This window comes from Arvicanthis niloticus, chromosome 14, assembly GCF_011762505.2.
Source record: "Arvicanthis niloticus isolate mArvNil1 chromosome 14, mArvNil1.pat.X, whole genome shotgun sequence".
Classification (NCBI taxonomy): domain Eukaryota; kingdom Metazoa; phylum Chordata; class Mammalia; order Rodentia; family Muridae; genus Arvicanthis; species Arvicanthis niloticus.
Genome location: NC_047671.1, coordinates 2,956,061 through 2,975,761, shown reverse-complemented (window position 1 = coordinate 2,975,761; position 19,701 = coordinate 2,956,061).

Here is a 19,701-nt window from a genome sequence, read left to right as displayed (position 1 = left end):
TCAGGTAAATGTGAACATTTCTAAAGCTTGCTCACTCTCTGTCTCTCCTGTCTCTCTGTCACTTTGTTTCTCTCTCTTTCTCTCTCTTTTTCCTTCATTTGTCCCTTTTACTTTATGTTTCATAAGTTCATAATCCACACCATGCAATTCATAGATAAAGATAGTTCAAGATAATACTTACGTGAATCAAAAAGTCACCTCCCTGGGCTTTCTTCAGAAGCAGCATGGTGGCATTTAAAGTTATGGTTAATGCCAATTCATCAAGAAATGTCACCAGGTACTTAGTTTCTTTGAAGTTTTCCAGTTGGAGCTGTGCTATGTAGCATGAAGTTTGTAAACTCTGTGCTGATAAATAAATGTCAACAGTTAACACATATTTTCACATGTGTCAGTCCTTAACAGCATGCAGGTGGCTCCTAACTGCCAATGTTAACATTCCAGGCAATCTGCATATTCTTCTGGAAGTCAGGAGAGTGATTTCACGTTTGTGCACAGGCACACACATATCCACTCTAACATAATGAAAATATAAATTAAAAAACCTTTTTCTTCATTATACTTGTAACTGCATTACAATCTGATTCAATCTGTGTTATTTTACCACAATTAGAAAGAAAGAAAGAAAGAAAGAAAGAAAGAAAGAAAGAAAGAAAGAAAGAAGGAAAGAAAAGAGAAAGACTAAAGATACAAAAAAACAAAGAAAAAAAGAAACAAAAAAACAAAGGAATGTTTAAAATGTGATGTTGACCATACAGAGAAAAAATATTATGGTATTATAAACCAAGGTCAAAGAGAAGAAAAGAGGCACAAATCATACATTTCAAGGTAGTATTTGGTAACATGTTCTTAGCATGTGAAAATCAACCCCATAAGAAGAACAACAGTATCAACCAAACACTTGTCCCCGAACTCTTAGGGACTAAACCACCAACACATGGAGGAACCCATAACTGCATATGTAGCAGAGGATGGCCTTATCTGGCATCAATGGAAGGGGAGGCCCTTAGTCCATTGAAGGCTTGATACCCCAGTATAGGGGAATGCTAGGGCAGTTAGGTGGGAGTAGGTGGGTGTGTCATAGAAGCAGGTGGAGAGGGGATCAGCTAGGGGGCTTTCGGAGGGGAAACCAGAAAAGGTGATAATATTTGAAAATTAAATGAATAAAATAGTCAATAAAAAACAAACAAAACTGTGATAAAATAAATAAATGAATAAATGAAATTATTTATTATTATTATTATTATTATTATTATTATTATTATTTTGCTTTTAACTAGTAAATGTAGCTTTTCATTGAAGCTGTACTTAATTGTGATTTCTTTATCAGTACTGTTCATAAAATAATTTTCAAAGTGAATTTTTCAAATGTTTTATGACTAGATTTTTATATATTAATGAAAACTCAAGATGGGCTATTATAGAGTTCCTTTCCTAATGTAAACATTACTGTTTAAGATAGGAAGGTTTAATGTTTTCCAGTACTAAGATCAAAGTTAGGCACATCTTAACATCTAAGTTATTCATTTTTTTTTTCCGCTGAAAAAACATGAGGTTTAATGATAACCAGTGCACCAGGGTGCCCTTGCACACAGGCAAGAGGAACCCTGAGCCAAAGCTGGGAGCAGTTTTTATACAGAGTTCATGAGGGCAACCATAAAGGTTGACCTTTCCAGGTTCGGTCTCTAGGTGACTCAGATTCGCACATTATTTTATGACAATAAATGTCTTCTGTTTGACCAGGTTTACCATGTTAAGGGCCCAGCTTCCTGACCACCTTCCATCCTGGGCCCCTCCCCTGGAATATGTCAACATGCTCTGGGCCTTCCCCACTTGCAGGTGGGTTCCCTTCCCTGTGGTCTGAGGAATGTTAATAAGCCTCTCCCTTCTTCCTCTGAATGTTAATCCAGCAAGTGTCCTCTGACTAATAAATGTGCTCCTTCCAGAATGTGTCCTGGGATAGTGGGATTCTTTCCATTTTAACTTTGGATTGAGACCTGAAATCCTACATTCCTCCCTTTTTTCATGTGGGTGATTCCAATCCTGGAATCACAACCTGGCATCCTGGTATACAGTGTGATATTCTTGAGTAAGCATCAAACTATATCTTTGCCATTGAATCTTTGGCTATCTTTTTCCCACGCCCTGAATGGTTAAGTTACCCATGTTATCAGAGTGTAAGAATGCTAACGTGTCTATGAAATACGTTCTTCTGCAATTCCTGACCCCTCTCATTGCTTTAATTTTAAAATGCTCAGACACAGTGCATTTTGTCTTCAACTATCTACATATCATCTTTTTTATTATTTCCTTTACTTTTACAATTGTATCATTACCCTGTCTCTCTCTTTGCCTCAATTCAAACTCTCCCATAATACACATCCTTGCTCCCTTTCAAATTAATGGCCTTAATTTTCATTGATTGATACAATATGCATATATATATATATATATATATATATATATTGATACAATATACATGTATATATATATATATATATATATATATATATATATATATATATATTCTTATACCTGCTGACTGTATAAATGTTATTTGATTTTTCCACCAAGGGTGATCATTTGGTATTTTACAATCAATTGATTTATTTGCTCTCCCTTAGAAAAATAATTTTTCTGACCTTAATATTTCTAAGTTGTTTGTAGTTCTTTTGTGTAGGATTGAGGCCTCTTAGAATTTTCCCTGTCAAGTTTGATATGTTTATTGTCTTTCTTGTTCAGGTCCAGTTTAGACAGCCATGTTGGTGAGACTTTATAAGTATAATTTCTGACATTCCTGGAAGACATAGTTCTTACCAGAAACTCTAAGATCCTCTAATTCTTTCAATATTTCTGTCACCTATTCTCCAATGTTCCTTGAGTCTTAAGTGAGAGAGTTGTTTTGTAGATGTATCCACTTAGACTTCAATCCATAACACTATATTCTGATTGGTTAGAAATTGCTTTAATGGATGAATATCCTCTTAGAGTGTGCATTAGAGGTGTCCACACTTGTAGCTTTTCTGAAAGCACATCAATTAGAAGCAAATGTTAAGGATGTTTATAACCCTCTTATCATATTTTTCCCAAATTAAATGTTATATTTTAAAACATTAAAAAATTGCTTTAATAGCTTAATAGTGTCTATGTGTGGAAGAGATAAGTTTCCATGATGAGGGGTGAGGGCTACACATATCTGTGGGTAGAACAAATAGTCCAGATCCTTTTAGAGATTAGACTGGTTTAATAAAGTTGCGGGCATGAGCTCTTCTTCAAGATCCAAGGCATATCAAGCAATGGGAAGTTAGTGAGGTTTCCAGTACTATGCATGTACCCTCTTGTTGGGAGGGTGCTAAGTACTATTAGAGAACTGTTTGTTGCTTTTATTTGAAATATTGAATGGTGCTTTCTGGTACAGTCAAAGCTAGTTCTCAAGAAAAAGGCATTTATGTCACTTGCAGTTCAGGTATTCCTGGGTCCTGTGTCTGAAGTGCATGTTCCTTCTGGTAATAGAGATTTATCTTCCATCTTTGGAAGAGCACCAATGGAAAATAACTATAGTCTAAAATGTTTTAGAAGTCTTTTAGACAACCCAACCAGCTGCTCAAAAGATAGTTTCTCATGCCTGGCATTGGGAGTTTTGTCAGGTCGTGTTTATCTTGTGGAAGAAACATTGTCAGCCAGATGAGAAATTTCCTTTTTTAAATTGATTATTTTATTTATTTACATTTCAAATGTTATCCCTCCCTTCCTTGTTTACCCTCTGAAAACCCATACCTCTTCCCCCCTTTCTTCTGTGAGAGTGCTCCCCCACCCACCTACCCACTTCCACCTCACCTCTCTAGCATTCCCCTACTTTGGGGCATGAATTGAGCCTCCACAGGACCAAGGGCCTCCCCTCCCACTGATGCTGGACAAGACAACCTTTGCTACATATGCAACTAGAGCCATGAATCGATTCATGTGTACTCTTTGGTGGTTTAGTCCCTGGAAGCTCTGGGAGGGTTTGGTGGGTTGATATTATTGTTCTTCTTATGGGGTTGCATATCCCTTCAGCTCCTTCAGCTCCTTCAGCTCCTTCAGCTCCTTCAGCTCCTTCAGCTCCCTCAGTTCTTTCCCTAAGTCCTCCACTGGGGTCTCCTGCTCAGTCAGATGGTTGGCTGCAAGCATCCACAACTGCATTGGTCAGGCTCTAGCAGAGCCTGTCAGAGGACAGCTATATGAGGCTCCTCTCAGCAAGCACATCTTGGCATCAGCAGTAGTGTCTGGGTTTGGTGTCAGCATATGGGAGGGATCCCCAAGTGGGGCAGTTTCTGTTTCACTCTTTGTCCCTGTATTTCCTTTAGACAGGATCAATTCTTGGTTAATATTTTTGAGATGGGTGGATGACACCATCTGTTAAACAAGGGCTATGCCTAACCTCTGGATATAGTCTCTGTAGGTTCTCTCTCCCCTTTGTTGTGTATTTCAGCTAACATCATCCCTGATGGGTCCTGGAAACCTCTTGCTTTCCTGGAATCTGAGTCTTTCTGAGAAATCTCACCTAAACTATATAAGTACATTTATATACAGACTTACATGAATTATAACTTTTCATTCTATTTAGGTTAATTGTAATATTCCTTATGACTTTTTCAGACACGCTTACTGTTATTTTCTTTCCCTCTCTGTTCCCTGTTCATCTATCTCTCCCTCCCTAACCTCCTTTCCCATTTCTCCAATCAGATCACTTTTCCATTCAACTTCTCCCTGTACTGCTCTTTTACTCCCATACTATGACAAAGGCCATTTCATATTTCTGGGCTCTAGAGTTATTTCAGAATCTGTACTCACATGACCTAGAAACCTTCTTTATAAGAAAATATGAGGCTGTTGTCTTTGAGAGTCTGGAGTGTTGCACTCAATATGATATTTTATAGCTGCATCCATTCACACAGAAAGTTGATTTCTTTTTTTACTACAAAATAGTATTTCAATTATATATATAATTTTAATTAATCATATATATATAATTATATATATGATTTTAATTATCCATTGGTTGTCTGAAGGACATTTAGTTTCTTTTTTCTAACTATTATGAATAGAATAGCAATGAACATGGATCAACACATATCTCTGTTGTAGGATGTTGAATCCTTTGGGCACATGCCAAGTAGTGGTAAGGGTAGGTCAATTGGTAGATATATTTTTAGCTTTTAAAAATAATTTTTATATTGTTTTTTATAGGGACTTTACCAAATCACAATCCACTAACAATGAACAAGTGTTCCCTGCTCCTCTTCAAAGCTCTCTCTAGCACTGGCATTATTTTTTTAGTCATCTTCCCCATTCTGACTAGAGTATGATGAAGCCACCATTTGTCAACTAGAAAAGGATTGAGGGCTTGCTCTTTTTTGTTTGTTTGTTTGTTTGTTTGTTTGGTTTGGTTTGTTTTGCTTTTTGAGATAGGGTTTCTCTGTGTAGTCCTGGCTGTCCTGGAACTCACTCTGTAGACCAGGCTGGCCTCGAACTCAGAAATCCACCTGCCTCTGCCTCCCAAGTGCTGGGATTACAGGCGTGCACCACCACCGCCCGGCGAGGGCTTCCTCTTTACCTGGATGATAGGGTTTTTAGCTTTTTAGAAGCTTGTAAGTTTAAAGTATGTCCTGTAATTGGTCCCACATTATTTGCCTTGATTGTTTGGCAAATGCGGTCCAATTGGGAAAGTCCTTTGCCAAAAACATCATGTCGTATATAGCTTGTGTTATATTCTAGCCATTTCAGTATTTCTCGTTTCATATTTATGTCCTTTATCCATTTGGAGTTATAGTTGTGGAAGATAACAAATAGTGTTTCCTTTCTTCTACATGTAGACTTCCATCTTTGCCAGCACAATTTGCTGAAGATAATTTACTTTATTTTTGGTCATATATTGTTTTTTCATCATTGTTTGATATTAAGTGACTGGAGTTACATGTGTCCATATTTGAATTTTCAATTTTGTTCCATGGTCTACAAGTCTATACTATACCATACCATACCATACCATACCATACCATACTATTTGTATTAATATGGCTTTTAATATATCATAATATTAGAATTGTAACCCCTCCAGCATTGTGCATTATTATAAATATTATTTTGGATATCAAGGACTTTCATGGATCAATAAATTAAGGATTTTTTTAATTGCTCTGAGGAATGAATTAGAAATTTTGATCAGGATTTCATTGAGTCTTTAAGTAACATTTGGTCAGATGGTTATTTTCACAATATTAAATATGTAACTATATGACCACGTGATAGCTTTCTATTTTTCTAGTGTCTATCTCTATTCCTTCAGAGGTTTTATGTTTTCAATATAAATGTTCTTCATTTCCTTAGTTAGGTTTATTTCCCAATTTTTATTTTGAGGCTAATGTGAATAGGAGTATATATATATATATATATATATATATATATATATATATATATAGTCTTTGTTTTGCTGTACAGAAAAGCTACTGATCTGTGCAAATATGTGTTCTGCCATGTTTCTGAGTTTGCTTCTCATTTCTAGAAATTTGGTGGTAGAATATTTGAAAGCATGTGCTGATATGGATAGAATTATGTCTTCTTTTTCAATTTGTATCCTTTTGATTTTTTTCTCCTGTCTTACTGCTCAAGTAAGTTTTTGATCACTATATTGAAGAGGAGTGAAGATAATTAACATGCCCATCTCATTCCTACCTTTAGTGGGATTGATTCAAGCTGTTTTCCATATATGATGATGTTAGCTATTGGTTTCTCACCAGCCCTTACAGGCAATCAATCAGGAATCTGCCACACACCACCTAGCCTGAGCCAACCTCCCCTGTAGACAATCAGGATGTATAGAAGCTGCCGCCGCCACCTAGCTTGATCCAAATATAGTTAATCAGCAAAATTCCTCCAAAATTCTCCTGAGCTTTAACCAATTATATATGTACCCATATGCCTGGAGACAGAGCCCACCAATCAAGGGAAAGAAAGATAAAAGTCATCCATTCCCCCTAACATGCTTTAAATCAACCCTGCAAAGTCTATACCTCTGTCTTCCATCCCAATGTATGGTGCACTCCTGCGTGCAAGCTCATTCAGAATAAATGCTCTTTGCTGTTGCATACCATTTGAATCTGGGATATCATTCTTTGTGAATCATGGACCCTTACAATACTATACTGGGGTCCTCTCTTTAGGACTCTGATTAGATGGGGCCAGAAGGAAGAAGTGTGACTTGTGGCTGGGTTGAGAGATTGAATACAATGTAAAAGAAACCTGTTGTTGGTAGTAGGTATAGAGGGTCTTGACAGAAGCCTGGAAAATAGTTCCTGTGTGGTCAGAGGTGGAATGACTGGACTCTATGAGAGATCCTAACTAGATTTGGCTGCTTTGGGGGAAGGCACTGATGCAGAAGTTCATGGAGAGTCACCAGACTAGACACCAAAAAAGAATATGTAAAATCTGTCTGGATGGGCAAATTGGATGGGTTTTTGTTGTTGTTTTGGTTCTTGTTTAGTTTTTGCTTTGTTTTGATTTTTGTTTTGTTGTTGTTGTTGTTGTTGTGTTGTATTTTTTTCAGAATGTACTTGTAGGTAGAGTCAGGAAAGATGTCACCTAGTAGCCTAAAGTTTGAATGAGTCACATGCAGAAGATAACAATGCCAAGGTACTGGATGTGGTATCTGGGCTAGATTTAAATGTTTGAGGTCTGTGTGGACATGTTGAATGCAGCACAAATGGAAACTATGTATAATGGCAGATAATTTTAAATAGTACTTAATGAATGTGTATTTTGAGAGCCAATTCCATAGAGAAAAAAAGATGCTTTCTCAGTCATTTTTTTTTCATCTTAAGTCAGTGTTTGGAAAAGTAAATCAAAGACTGCACCATTCATTTTCCACATAGAAGGGAGTTTACTGAAGCCACAGATGAAGTCAGATTTATTAGCTTTTAACATAAAAATATTTACACTTATGGTTTTGATAGTGTTTTCCAGAAGATGTTGAACTACAAAAAGACACTATAGTCCTGAACTTACAAAGAAAAAGTTAACACAAAATATCTGATTTGATAACTCTATACCATTTTCTTCAAGTTATATTAATCTTGTTTTCTTCATCATTGAAATATTTATATCAATATCTTATTTTGAATATACAACCAAATAAATACTAATACTATTAATGCATTTTAAAAACTTTAATTTTCCAGAGTCTGTTTTCAATAAATGAAAATATTGTTAATAATTATTAGCATTTTAAAGATTTTAGATTGAAAAACTTTGTTATTTCTCTTTTATCATTTATTGATCAATTTATTAAGTATATCATTCAGGTAAAATTTGATGAGTAAGTCTCATATCTACTATACCAGTGTAATATAAGTTGCAAAACTTCTTTTATCATTTCTTATTAACTTGTTTGAATTATTTTAGTGGTAAATTTTTTAGAGTTCTTTATGTTTTCTAAAATCTACTTATTCATGAGGTATCTAGTTTCAAATATTTTTGTTCAGTTTATCATTTACTATTTGGCCACAGATGTACAAATGTCTCCAAAATTTGAAAGGCTTGTTTCTATCATCTGAGTGTATGTCATTAGATGTTTAGACATATTTTGATGACTCAGTTAAATTGACCTATGTGTCTAATGTCTCTAAAAATTGCACTTGGTCCTGTGGAGGTTTTATTCTTGAGCTCTGGGGTGGAAGAGGGTGTGGTGGGTGGCAGAGCACCCTCATGGAGGCAAAGAGGAGGAGGGAGAGGATGGATCTGGGATGGGAGGTTTGTAGAGGGGTAACTGGGAAGTAGAATATCATTTGAGAAAGAAAGGGAATGAGTAATAAAAAACTTGCTTTATTGCATCAGTGAAAGAAAAACTTTGGTGATATGAAAACAGATTGATTCCCCCATTGCACAGAATCATGGTGTTACTATGGTTAATAATGACACTTTAGTCATGCAAACAGTCATAATTATAGTGACATATAAATATAAAAGATAATTTCTTAGCACAAGTTGTGCAGTATTAAGCAGGCAGATCTGAAACTCACTGTGCAAGATGGGCTGACTTACCTGCTGACAATTTACCTGCTTCAGTCTTCTGAAGGTTGGGACAACAGTCATGATCTACTGGGGCTGTCGTACATACTATAGCTTGTAAATCCCATAAGCATTTTTGTGATTTTGTAACAGCTTCTGACAGTGGATCTGTTTTCTCAAAGTAATAGACAATTTAAAGCCCATTTCAATTCTCTTCTTAGGAGTTCAGAATGAACTGAAAATTCACTGAATAGTTATAGGAGTGGAATAATGTGTTGGTTAAGGTTTCTATTGCTGTGATGAAACACCATTACTAAAATCAACTCAGGGAGAGAGAATTAATTTTTTTCTCACAGGCTGAAGTCTGTCCTCCCAGGAGCTTCAGGGCAGAAGCTCAATGTCAGAACCTAGAGGCAGACACTCATGCACATGCTACGCTAGCATTCACATATCTATATTGCATATTAGTTTGCTTTCCAAGGCTTGCTCTCACCCTGCTTATTATACATCCCAGCACCGTGTGCCCAGAGGTATTACCAACCACAGGGGGCTGAATCCTGTTAGGAGCTGACCTTTAGCAGAAAGCGGCTAGAAAGCAACTATCCACATGCTAGCCACGCCTGCAAGGCTTACATCATATCCACACGCCTACAAGGGGCATGGCAAGAGTGTATAAATATCCCAGATTTCCCTTCAAATAAAGAGACTTGATCAGAACCTCTGTCTTGTCTTCATTCCTTGCATCTTTTCTCCTTATCCTCACTCTCTCTCTCTCTAGACCCTGACCTGAAGACCGGAGTGGCAGTTTGAAGAGCAGGCTGCAACATAGTAACTATTCAGGCTTGTTAAGTCTTTTGTCTCAAGCCAGGTAGAGCCAAGCCGGTTGCAACAGAACCCTACCACATAAATCATCAGTCAAGAAAATGCCCTAAATGCTTGCTTACAGGCCGATATTATGAGGAGCTTTTTCTCAATATAAGTCCTCTTCACCCAAATGATTCTAACCTATGTGTAGTTTATAAAAAAGCATAAAAATTAAACTTATCCTATACAGATAATTTTATACCTTTAGATATTTATATGTGACACATAGACTAAATGATGTCAACAAACCTTTATGATTATAGAATTTGAAGCATATTCCAGACTGCCTGCTGCATTTAGTCATTTTCCCCAATGAATCTACGTTAACATAAAGTCATAAATAATTTTAGAATAGTTGCATTAATTGTCTTCTTGAAAATAATTTAGAGAGCTCCAGCCTTTGATTTGCAATTAAACTTGAGCTCTGAAAAGTCATTTCTAGCAGATTTAAAATCTCATTTCTTTTTCAGTATAATAAAGATGTGACAGTATGCTCTTTGTTCCAATTTTCTGTCACTGTTTCAACCAATACTTCACAATTTACTAACATCCAAATTTGCTGGGCAGGCTTTTTGTACTCTTTATGAACTTCAAGTGAACCTGTGGCTACCTAAATGCACGAAGCTACATTTCAATATGTGTCCATTGACATATTGATGTGGAGAAGGCAGGGGCACTATGGATCCTTTCCGCTTTTATTGTTTAAGTGATATTCACAATTCAAGCTAGTTTTCTTGCAAAAGTAATGTGCTCTAGTGGATGCCAGGAAAAAGTAAAGAAAACTGAATGCTATCATAAATCTTATAATCGTGTGTGAAACTTCTGGCATTGTGAGCTTCCAAATAAAAGGTTTCTGTCCAGTGTTAAAGGCATCGTTTACAGATTGACAAATTACAGGTGTGCTCGAAACATTTTTTGTTGGTCCTATGCAAAATTAGCATTCAGCAATGAAGTAGATGCCAGCACCACCACAAAGCCGTACATAGGAAACAGGAAATAGCACTTTTGCTTACAGTCTCGGATCTCTTATGCTCAGACTACACTTTTACCTTGTCCTAAATATGGAAAGGATTGGCCAGAATAAAACAAGTCAGAGACATTCAATAATCAAGTGATGAATGAATTGCTACTGTAGCGATCTTATTTATCAATTGAAAGAATTCATAAGATTTAGCTTCTTGCCTATACATTGAGTTTTATATATGACATTACTATGAACTTCAAGTTGATCAATGAGGCCTAAAAAATAACAAATATTGAGCCCTTTTCACAGATCTTTGAAAAAAGATATGGCATTAACAAAATACTTTTAAAATGTCCCAAAAGGCTGTATGCAGCCATGAAGTCAGAGGTGACTTTGAGAGACTGTAGAAAACACCAGTCTTGACACAGGAAATATTTTTGGTGGTGTATTTGATCATACAAATTTTCTTGTTTATCAAATGGCCAGCCTTATTGGTCAGCATTGATTATTGTGTAGGCCTTAGCCTAAATGGCTTGTGATTGGAAGAGATTAATATAACTGACAGGTGTTTAAGCGAGCTGCAATGAAGAGGAAAAGATAATGTGTGTGTGTGTGTGTGTGTGTGTGTGTGTGTGTGTGTGTGTGTGTGTGTGTGTGTGATGGGTGTGGTATATGTGGTGTGGCACGGTATAATGTGGTGTAGGGTGATATGTGTGATGTGTGTTTGTGAGTGTGTGTGTATGTGTGGTGTCATGGCATGGTATGGTGTGGTTTGGAGTGTTGTGATTGGTTTGTGATGTGTGTACAACATTCTCTGTGTAGGATGATTATCAGCATAGGCATTGCCTCCAGCTGGGTTCATTAGTCAAGGGCAGAGATGCAGGTTCTCAGAGAAAACAAACATAAATAACACCGCCCTGCTGACTACTTAACCTGCCAGTAGCTGAGGTCATCACTAGCTCAGGACTGCAATCTACCACATATGCATTTCAACACAGAGACATACTAGCCACAGAAAAGGCATGGATGCTCTCATGAAATAATACAGTGTTCCTCATATGCATTCACTTTCCTTCCCATGATGCTCTGAAAATGTCTATATCTCATCAAAGCTCTGCATGCCTATATACTGACCCTGAATTATACAAGACATTAGCTCTGGAGAAAAACTTTTTCTTACAAAAATGGGCATGTATTTTTACCTTAGAAGTGTGTATTTGACCATTGCCTGTTTGCCAATACTCCAGTAGATGTCATCACATCTGTGCCCATATGTGCAGCTCTAAGATGATATAGTGCTTGTCTTTTAATTGATACAAAAGAAAGAAGGAGAATGAGGAAAGGACAAGGACTATGACATGAAGTTGGGAGATGGGAATGTAGGGAGAGACTCAGGGGCATTTAAAGTGGAAATGGAAGATGGACATGATCATATTTCAATGTATGTTTACAATTTTTCCACAGAAATCAAAAAATAGTGTTTCTTAACACAAATTCCTAATTTGGAGGGGAATTATTTTATATTTTAAATAAAATTCTCTTCTGTAAGAAAGAAAATATACATCTTATTCCTGAGAGATTTTACTTTGGAATGCTTGAATTTTAGTAAGTCTTGATTTTTGTTGTTGTTGTTTTTGGCCTTTTGCAGTTATAGGCATTTACAAAGACAATTGAATATTGTATTTGCAGTCATTTTTAAACAACTAAATGCTGCTATCTCTGCTAAAGTAGCTGTTTGTGTCACACACACCCCCTTTTTCCTTAGACTTGGACTGTTACATTCTGTTGTCATTTTCATTTATGACATTCTGTTGCAGCTGCTATAATTTTGCACAAAGGTATGAATTCTGCATTAACAACCATCACAGGTTTAGAAAGTGGGCACTTGACATGGTAATATTTACTCAATTTTGTACTGTCAGTCTCTGTCACAAGATCTAAGGTTCTTAAATGGTATTTAACTAATAAATTAACATATATTAACAATTAATTGAATTAAAAATAGAAACAATGGAAGGTTTTTCCCTAGGTTTCTGGGCTATCTCTCTTTGGATTTTGGTCACCCGAGCAATGTCAAGTATGTGCTCCATTTCATGGAGTGCGCTTTTGTTCAAATGAGACATTAATTGGTTACTTCTATAGGCTTGTTCATCATTGCCCTAGCATGTTTGCAGTCAGGGCAGAGTGTAGGTCAAAGTTTTGTGGTTGGGTTGGTATTTACAATTCCCTTTTGATAGCCTGAAGAGAAACTTTTTGTTGTTATAGGCACTTAGATTCTGAGAATGAAGGTTCTATGTAGTCAACAGCTTGGTCTCTCTATGTTCAAAGAGTTGTGTGTGAGTGTTTTCTTTAGCAATGTGGCCGTGTTTGTCAGTTTGTGGCTAACAGTCTATTGTCTTGTCTATAATCCTGGATTTCAGCCAATTTCCATGGGACCCTTTCAGCCTGCAACTCAGTTGGATGAAACCCAGTCCTAGTTTAGAAGTTTTGTTTAGTAACAAAGTTAATTTGGGATTCCATTTTCCTCACAATGAGAAACTTCATTAAGTTTACCATTATATACTATAAAAAGTTTCTACTTCAATAGGTTTTCATATGACCCATGAATGTCCTTCAAGTCTAGCTCTCTCTCCTAACATTTTCTCCCTCAATCCTAAATCTCCTACTCCTCTTCATGTGATCTTCTCCTTTCCTTCTCCACAATTGAAGGCTCCAAACCACTCACTAAAACTATTCTATTACCCCCAGTAAGATCCATGTTTCTTCCCTTAATCTCTTTCTTTATGCCTAACTTCTCTGTGGCTGCAGAGATGTTAATACTATATATATATATATATATATATATATATATATATATATATATATATAAAATTTTGTATTGTTATCTCACTCAAGATGTTTTTTTTTCCTACTTGTATCCAACTACCTGCAAATTTCCCTATGTGAAAAGTTTTAAAATTTAAATAGTATTCTACTCTTTAATTGTACCATATATTCTTTATCCATTCTTCTATTAAGGAACATATAGATTTATCTTTATTTTTTTGTTTCTGTCTATTATGAATAGAGTGGCAATAAACATGTATAAGCAAGCATGCTTGTAGTAGGATAAAGCATCCTTTGGGTATATGTTCAAGAGTGGTACAGCTGGATCTTCATGTAGACCAATTCCCATCTTTCTGAGGAATAGCAATATTAATTTCCATATTGGCCATACAACTTTGCAATGCCACCAGCAATGGAGGAGTGTTTCCCTTGCTCCATATCTTTGTCAGAGTGATCTGTTAATTGTGGTTTTGATCTTAGCCATTTTGATGGGTGTAAGATGGAATCTCAGAGTAGTTCTGATGGCTAAAGACGTTGAACATTTCTTTCTATGTTTTCCAGCCCTTTGAGTTTCATTCATTTAGAATTCTTTATTGAGAGCTGTACCACATTTTTAATATGGTTAATTTTTTTCATATTGAGCTTCTTGAGTTCTTTATATATTTTGAAGATTAGTCCTCTATTATATGTGGAGTTAGTAAAAATAGTTTTTCATTCTTTGGGCTGTTACATTGTCTGAATTATGATGTCAATTGCAATACAGAAGCCTTTCAGTTTTATAAGTTCCTGTTTACTAATTATTGATTTTAATCCCCGGGCTGTTGGTGTTTTGTTCAGAGAGGTTTTTTCTTTGCCAATGAGTTGAAGGGTATTTCCCACTCTCTTATCTTTAAGATTCAATGCAACTGTTTTTATGTTGAACTCTTCGATTTATTTACAGTTAAGTTTTGTGTATGGTGATTGGTATGGATCTATTTGCCTTTTTTACATGTATCAATCCAGTTTGAGCAGTGCCATTTATTGAAAATGCTATCTTTTTCCCCCCAGTATATATTTCTGGCTTCTTTATAGAAAACAAGTTGTCCACAAATTTGTGGATTTATTTCCTAGTATCCACTTTGATTTCATCAATCAGGGTGCCTGTTTTAGACAAACTCAAATCCACACAGATACAGCAAAAATGGATAATTTGATAAAACTCCATAATTTGACATGTGCAAGATAGTGTTTGTAATATTGTATTTCACTTTTTCTCTCTATTATTTTATATGATAACTTATCTATTATAGATAGTTCCATGCTGCAATGTCCCAGGTCTTAAATATTAGCTGATTTTAAATCCTTTTATGTGGACAGTGTTGGCAAGCATATTCTGCTGTAGAAGAGCATGTAAAGGCCAATCTGAGTTATATGAAACTATGCCTCAAAATCAATAAATATATAATGAAATTACAGAAAATAAGTAATTATGTGTCAACTAAAACATACTGTTTTAGAACAATAACAAAATAAATCATGCTTTTAAAATATATTTGAATGTTGCAACACATATACTTTTAAAATTTATCATAATAAAAATTTTAGCTCCTCTCAAATATGAAACAAGAAAATCATAACTACATTTCAGCTAATTATTAATCATCTTGTCTGAATGAAACATCTATTCATTGTATTTTCAATACAAGTAATATTAGATATCAAGACTACATTGCTGGCTTAACATCAAACTCTAAAAAGACAAGATTGTCACATAAATTTTGCTTCTAAAAAATAGTACTACAGAATCTTGTGATTTCTAATAATTGGAAATATATGATTTTATGGGTTTGGAAACTAGAAAACTCAAGATCAGGTTGTCTGTGCTTGATGTGGGTCTAACAGTGGCATCATCCTGAGAAGACTTATAAAGGGTAAGATGTGATTATTCCCTAAAGGTCTTGTTGGAAGGCCCAAAGCTCACTAATGAGGATAGATTTCTTGGGTCTTATTCCCTCTTGGAAGATGTTGCCTTCTAATTCTGTTACCATGGCAACAGAATTTAAGCATGAATAAGAAGAGAAAAGCAGAGTATTGATAAAATGGAAGGACATCTTTAAGTTTAAACAATTGCAGACAATAAAAACTTTATTAGTGATCATAACTTTTAAATGGTGTAAGTAGTTTAAACAATAATGAGACACCCTGACAAACTATTAGTGGAAGTTAGAATGATTCCTATGCATAGAAGACTCCAGTTTTGTAAACAAAATGGAGAGTATTAGATAACCTCAAATATTCCTCAGTATTATACTTTTTTGTTCACAATGCCGAATTACTTTTTGTAAATTACATACTTTAAGAACCACAGTCCACCTATTAGTTTATGCAAATGCTGGGTGTGTACACATGTGTGCGTGTGTGCTTGTAACATACAAAATCTATGGAATAATTGTTAACTAATATGCTAAGAGAGGTAAACTTTTAAAATATTTTTGTAGTTATAAATTAGTATTTGATTGTTTGAAGATAAATAGATTATTTATATAAAATTAAAATATTAATTATGGATTCCATTAATCCAATGACTGTTTTTTTCCTTTTTATAATGGCAGATTCTATTACAATGAATTTAACGCTTTCTTTAGACTATTTTTTATTTCAAAGCTAGTCTTGTCTTGCCTATACAAGCAATTCCAATGCAGCAACAAAAGATCTACTGCTGTACCAATTATGCACAAATAGTAATTACTGAAACTGACACAAATTATTGATTTGTAGGTGACTGTGTTTCTCTAATGGATCTTGTTAATGGAATTGAATCCTGTCTAGAAATGTTATTTAATGTGCAACCACTTTATACTATGCTTAATTACTACCTTACATAAAAGAGGAAACAGCTTCTGTTGAGTCATACATTAATCAAAACTATTCTGCAAACTTTTTGATTTGTGATTTAATATACGTTGAAGAAAATAAAATTTAAAATAAATTGAGGGCATCTGTGTATTTTGGCAAGTATATAGACAGATTGCTGTATGCCAGAAATTAAACTGTAAATCTGAAAACACCTTCATCCTAACAAACACTCAAATTGAATCTGACTAACTCATACTCTGTGGGTTTGGTTATCTTGCATCTGAAAGTGTGTTTTCCATTGTATTTACCAAAGTAGAGTAGCTAATACAGTTTCATATTTTGCTGATTTATATTTAATATTTTATACCCAAATACAAAAACGACTATCCTTTAAAAACATGAACACTAAAGGAAATGTGTAAACCCGCAAAACACCCAGCCCATTTATACTTTAGAAATTTATTTAAGGATTAATCTATACTGGAGGAAGCTGGAGAGATGGCACAGCAGTTAATAGCATTTGCTGCTCCTGCAGGTGCCTAGGTTCAGTTCCCTACAGGGTAGCCCACAAGCATGTATAACTACAGTCATTGATGTTCTGGCCACCAAAGACACAAAACACACAAGTGATACATATATGTTCATGCAGGAAAATACTTATATGAATAAATTTAGAAAAACTACCACAGAATTTGTTTTTGTTTTTACTTCTTTAAATAAAAATTTAATTACACCATATACTCCCTTTATTTCCTCATTCCAACTATTCCTGTGTCTCCCATCGAATTCATGTGCTCTCTCTTGCTGGCTCTCTCTCTCTTTCTCTCTCTCACTCTATTTCCTCCCCTCTATCACACTCATATATACTATATATGAGACTTACATATGTGTATATTTATATATATATAAATATAACCTGCTGACTCTATTTAATGTTACTTTTATGTACACAGTTGTACTGCTGACCACTTACTCAGTAATGTATATCAAATTAAGGTCACAACCCTGGGGAAGACCAGCTCTCCTGATTGCAGCATTCCTTAATTTCCTGTAGTTCTTTCTTCCGGGTAGAGATACATTACCTTAATTTGAGCCTTAATTGCAGAAATTGTCTTCTGGTTATACCCACTGGGGATACACACCCAAGAATCACTTGTCCTTCACGTTTTAACCAGTTTTTGGTTTCCATTGTAGTTTATGTCTCTTGCAATTAGAAAATTATTTAGTGACAGGTGAGAACTACATTTAATCTATGGGTATAAGGATAAATATTTAGAATGTAATTAGAAATTATAATGGTTACTTAAATGACAGCAGTGGGTTCTTCTTTATAATCTCTGATATCATTAGACCAAGGTACTTGACTAGGTTTCTAGTACCAGGTGTGTTTTTTTTCATGTTGAGCTTGCCTTAAGTACAGCGAGAGAGTTGTTTGTTACTATTAATTTTTGAGCACCTGTTTTGTACTTTTATGAAGAGCTTTGGACACTGTTGTACTTAATATTAGTTATAATAGCAGCTTTTTTTTGCACTTACTGTATGCTGAATATATACGATAGTTATCTATCACAAATGATTCCTAGGCTCTTAAGGTTTCATTGTTCAAAAGTACTGATGTTCTATAAATTTATTGTTTTATATTCACTTATACAAGTGAATATGTTTATTTATATTTTACCCTCAAAATATGAAAATCATTGGTGTATTTGCATATCTGAACTCTTTTCCTTCTACTGAGTTGCCAGCCTTCATATGAGGGGAGCTACCTAGTCTTATTGCAACATGATATGACATGTTTGGTATGTTTCATAACCCTAGGATGCCTGCCCTTTTAGGAAGGTAAATGAAAAAGGAGAGAGGGAGAAGAAACTAGGATGGGTGGAGGGAATGGAAACTGTATTTGGATGTAATATATAAGAAAAGAATAAATGCAGTTTTTCAATATATATATAAATTAATGGTGCATTTGCATATCTGCAACATAATATTCTTGAATGTTGAAATATGTCTTAATATACATATTTGTATCACAAACTTCAATTTATCATTATGTTATCTTAAATTAGAGAAACATAAGAAGAATATTCTACTTTAGTAAAAAAATTATTTATTTTCCGTGAACATTTATTCAGAAAATTTTTTTAAATTGTTCATGTATAAGTATTTTAATATTTCCATGAGATATTTTGAGATATTATATAAAAAACACTACGGATACCTCCTCAGGACATTTTTTCTGTGTTTCAAATATATGGCTCTTCAGTTCATTTCTTTTTATCAAGGACATCATTTTTCTCCATAGTAAGATAACATTGAAGTTGTCTGTATAACAAAATTTTAAATTTTGTGTCCTAATTCCATATGAAATCTATAGCCCACAACTAAATGTAGTATTGGTGAACATTTATTAATATTAGCAGATTTTAGAATATATAAGGAAAAGCAATTCATTTTTAAAATATGGATATTTTATAGGAGTGCATGCCTGGATTGCATGCATCTCTTAGCATTACTACAGTTTTGGTTCTAAATAAAACATGACAGATTTCCATTGTGTGAGCCCTCTTTTTCAGGTAACACCAGACACACTGACTCAAACACCTCACCTGAGATTCAAAACTCCAGATTGGTTTGAATTACGATGATTTTACTGTGACTGAAATGTTTTCTGCTCTGATAGACACATTAATGGTGTAATTTTGAAAGACACTGAGTTTTAATTTTTGGGTTTTTTTTTTTTTTTTTTTTTTTTTGCTTGTTTGTTGGTTGGTTGGATTTTACCATCATTCTTTCATAAGTATCAAATTAAGAACTCGGAATAATTTGTATTAAGATGTTAAATTTTAAAAATTGATCTTTGAGTTCCTGGGCTTTATAAATTTCAGGTTATTGTTAATGCTCTTGATAACCTCCAGATTGTGACTCTAAGACCCTATTGCAGAGGATGCTATATATTTGAGTCATAGGACAGAAAGAAATCAAGTTGGTAGTGACATGGAAACTTTATCCCCAAGGTCTTTCATAGTGTTGGAAGGTGATATAATCAGCAATCTTCCAATCTTGTGAACAATAATTATTGCCTGATAAAACATGCCCAGTGGTACAATAGTGACACAAATATTATTAGAAACCAACCACTTAGTGATTGAATCTAATGCCCACTGTACCGT